This window comes from Lactuca virosa, chromosome 6 (genome assembly GCF_052849685.1).
Source record: "Lactuca virosa cultivar CGN04683 chromosome 6, Lactuca_virosa_CGN04683_v6, whole genome shotgun sequence".
In the NCBI taxonomy this organism is placed as follows: Eukaryota; Viridiplantae; Streptophyta; class Magnoliopsida; order Asterales; family Asteraceae; genus Lactuca; species Lactuca virosa.
In genome coordinates, this window is record NC_136431.1 from 184,027,385 (window position 1) to 184,031,998 (window position 4,614).

The 4,614-nt window shown below is 36.6% G+C and overlaps 1 long non-coding RNA gene across 1 annotated transcript; it reads left to right on the forward strand.

Annotated features, from left to right (window-relative positions):
- The first annotated feature begins 3,291 nt into the window (after positions 1-3,291).
- LOC145118704 (uncharacterized) lies at positions 3,292-4,353 on the forward strand. Its single transcript, XR_013713420.1, has 3 exons — positions 3,292-3,429; positions 3,498-3,761; positions 3,849-4,353. It is a non-coding gene; the product is annotated as an uncharacterized LOC145118704 (long non-coding RNA).
- Positions 4,354-4,614: the final 261 nt, after the last annotated feature.

Sequence of the window (4,614 nt, forward strand, 5' to 3'; positions counted from 1 at the left end):
GTATTTTATCATGTTTTGGTACCAAGGTTGTTGATCTTGTGAGTAGAAGCTACTCCAGGACCTTTGAGCCCCATATTTGGTCCTTGTTGAGTTGTTAAGTCATAAAAATGTCATCTTGAGGGTTTTTTTGTCCCATTAAGTCATGCAAAGGAGTAAAGTTGCCAACTTTACGTTTTAAGACATCATTTAGGGTCAGATAAGTGTTTGGATGCTTCTGTCTCAACCATTAAGGGCGTATTATGGATTATTGGGCCTCTGATGAGTAAGTTGAGCATACATAGAAGAGTATGCTCAGTGTAATGTTGGTTTCATGCATAGACAACTTGTACCTTGTGCTTCGGGGGTGAGTATGCAGGGCGTACACTTCTGGTACGCGGGGCGTACTATGGAAAACTTCAATTTGGGCCTTGAGCCTTTTGGGGTTTGGCCCATGAGTTATTGGACTAGTTTTGGGAAGCGTAAAATGGTCTTTTACCCTTTAGGAAGTTGGATTATGGATTGGGCCTTGGATTTTGGGTTATCAGGTTAATTATTAATCAAAGTTGTATTTATTGTTAGTTGGTGCGAGGTTATCCGGTTCAGCGAACCAAGCAGCTATTTGGTTATCAGCGGTTTGAGGTGATTTTCCTCATTGTGTTTAGCGAGTCGAAGGAATCAATTCCGGTCCATGGTTTATTACGATTAGGATGCTAGATGTCTGCATGACTCTGCATGTATGCTTTCTGATATGTTTACCGGTTAGGGCCTGATGATTATATTGTATGCTATTTATCTTTATGATTTTTGCATGTGTTTATGTGTTTGTATGTATACCGGGTGGGGCCCGATGCCAGGCGGGGCCTGATGACTGACAGATCTGTTCCGAGCGGGGATCGATGTCGGACGGGGCCCGATGACGGGCGGGACCCATTATATGTTTCATATGTATGGTATGTGGTACTTTGGGGGAACTCACTATGCTTTGTGCTTATGGTTTTATGGGTATGGTTTTGGATATTTTCGGTTCGAAAGGGAAGGGTCCGACTTAATCGCAACACATCCAACTACGTTTCCGCAATATGATGATTTTGGGATTGTACTCTGATGACTGTTTTATTATGAAATACTTTTGAATGTTTGAGTAAAAGATAATTGATGTTTTGGTTGAATTAAAAATGAAAATTTTACATCATAATTTTTGGATTTTACAAATGCATTATCTCAATTATTTGTGTATTTGTGTATGTATTGTTGAGAAATTGTATTGGTTTAATAATTATGTATTTTGTGTATGTATTGATATATCGATTTAAATGTTTATTTATTTGTATGTATTTTTGAAAATTAGATGGTAGAGAAACGGATTAAAATTATGTGAAAAGAATAGGCAATAATATATGGTTGAATATTTGTATCAAAGTGTATGACTTATGACATTAAAATGGGTAATGTCACACTTGTGACATTAAAATATGCCACAAAAAGTTGTCTCGATTCATGTGTCGAAATCCTGATATCTGGTAATTTTTCTGGAAATGGTGAATGATAGAGTTTAGTTTAAAGATTTCAAAAATCCAAACGGATTAATTTTTTGAGTTATAGAACTCCGGGAAATCGAGTTTAAAGATTCACGTTTAATTAATCCAAAACTTCTGATTTTTTGACTTTTATAAATATTTTTACTAAACATATTTCAATTATGAAAATAAATATTATACTATAATCTGAGTTCAAAAATGTTCTCAGAATTCCCATCTGAGGTGTGCAAGTCCCTTAACGGATAGAAATGGTTTTAGCGGTTTTGAGAAAATCAGTATTATACTGGTTTGGATTCTTAAAACGGTCGTATCATTTGCATACGAATTCTGTTTTGGACGTTATTTATATTTCGGAAACAAGAAAACATGTGCTACGAGACTAGAGTTTTTGTTTTGCTCACAACTGCTTAATACAAAATTTTAGTTTTTCAGACGTATTAATTAGGGTTGCAGTTTGATTCGTTTGTCAGTTTACACATTTGGATGTAAGATACCATCTGGTATCTTATATTAGTTGAAATGAACCCATTTAATTTACAAAAGATGCACTAAAACTCAATGAGTCAAATAACAAAGAAATTTACTACGAACTGACCGTCCACAATTTTAGACCTAAATTTCGGGACGTCACACACATCATCACCACTTCCCCACCATTTACTTAGAAAATACCACCACTCTACATCACCACACCGATACTTGTGCAATAATTGTAGAAATTGAAGAAGCCTTCTTGCCATGGTGAACTATGGCCTCAACTCGACAACTCGATTCTACTCTTAGGACCCTCCATGCCATTGGGTGGGTTGGGGAGGGGGGTAATGTGCGTAATCAGCTTCCAAGTCAACACTACATCAAGGACATGGTGCTTATACCTTACAACCTTATTGCTAAAAAGATGATTGGTTGTTTTATATTAACCTACTATAAGAGATAAGAGAGGTCAACATGAATAAAACATGGCAAAGTAAATTAACGATTGAGCCCATCTACACACAAAAGGGGTCTTTTTTGAAGTTTGTCTTGTACTAAATTAGACACTTTCAAGGTGGTCCATACATCTTATTTAATGGTTTAAATATGGGCTTAGCCAATGACTCAACATGATGTTGGGGACGTACTTGACTAAGAAGATAAAGTCTTCGGTCTAGCTCAACCAGAAAAAAAAAATCTAAAATAAAACATTTTTACCAATATTTTGTTGTTAGTCCTTGACTGGTTACTTAATTTGGATTCCTTTGATAATTTTAAATAGAATGCAAGCGAAACTAAACAATATTCTTTTGCGTGCTGATGGGTTATTAATGTAATAATGCAACTTCATTTCGGTCATAGTTCATGCCACAATGGTTTCTAATAAGGCAGTATCAAGTAATCGGTTTCAGTTTGACATAATTACAAAAATGGTCCTAGTGGTTGGCAAATTTATGTGTTTTTGGTCCAAAACGAAATATTGGTGCATCACTGATCCAAAATTGGATATTTCTATTGGTTTTGGTCCGTATCAACATAAAAAGACTATTATACCCTTATATTTGTTTTTTCTAATTTTTTTTATATTTATTCACATGTTTTTCATTAATTAAAATTGAGAAAAAGGTCTCTCTACTGTTTCCATTCCACGAACATACCTAACAAATCAGATTAATAACCTTCACCCCAAAAATCATCCCCTGATCTTAACCTTTGTCGCCATCTGGGTCAAATAGTCGGCGGTTCACAAATCCGCTTGTGGGTATCTGCTCATGTGAGTTCGCTTCTTCCCCATTCATCGAAAAGTTGTCACCGTTGAGAATCAAGCTAAGATTGATGTTTCTGAAGCTGGACAGAGTATTTTTCCTATTTAGGGCAAAAAATCCAACAGGAGGCTGCAAATCAAGCTAAAATTGATGTTTCTAAAGCCAATATGAAGGTATTATGTTGCTTAGGTTTTAAATGGTAGATACTCAGTTTGTGATTCACGATTGATTGTTGTTTTAGGGTGAAATTGGATCCAAGCTTCGCCAAGGTCAGACGCTTTAGAATGCAGCGAAGATAGATGCAGAGACGAAGATCATAGTGACACAGAGACAAGGACAGGGGAAGAAGGAAAAGATAAAGGTGAAAACGGAGGTGAAGGTGTTTGAGAACCAGAGGGGGGCTGAAGTGGCTGAAGCAAATGCAGAGTTGGCAATGAAGAAGGCAAAGTGGGCCAAGGATTCACAAGTTGAATTTCTATCTGTTTGACCTAAACAAAGGTACAAGGTAACAAACATAACATAAATTAATCGAATGCGATTAATCACCTATGTTTCACAAAATTGAATTTCTATCTGTTTGACCTAAACAAAGGTACAAGAGGCGAATTAGGAGCTTTACAGAAAGCAGAAGTCAGCTGAAGCAATTCTGTACGAGAAGGAGAAACAAGCGGAGGGTCAGAAGGCAATGGCGGAGGCGACACTCTACTCCCGCCAACAAGTCGCCGATGACGAATTATATGCAAAACAGAAGGAGGCAGAGGGACTTGTTGCTCTTGCTCAAGCTCAAGGTACTTACATACGCACACTTTCGGGTGCCATGGGAGGTAACTATGGAGCTTTAAGAGATTATTTGATGATCAATGGAGGAATGTATCAAGAAATCGCCAAGATTAATGGGGAGGCAGTTAAGGGTTTGCAGTCGAAGATTAGCATCTGGACTTGGACAAGAGTATTTTTCGTATTTAGGGTGTGAGAGAGAGAGAGAGAGAGAGAGAGGGGGGGGTAGGGTGGTGTTATTTTCTTTTTATTTTTTAATGAAAATAGTAATAAAAAGTTAAAAATAAATAAAAAAGAATTATCAAAGGGCATATTCGTCATTTCAGGTTGGGTCTAGACTAAAAACACACAAAAATGCAACCATAGGAACCAAAACCACACAAGGTATCTAAAATCGGACCAACGGTGCACCAACATTTCGTTTTGGACCAAAACTACAGAATTTTGCCAAGGGCCAATTTTTGTAATTTTGTCTTTCAGTTTTGATAACACAACCGGTAATAGTTGTAAACATTTTGGTTTGGTACTTCAAAAAAAAAATCTTTTAAAAAGATAGCGTGTGGTAAACATCATATTTTAAT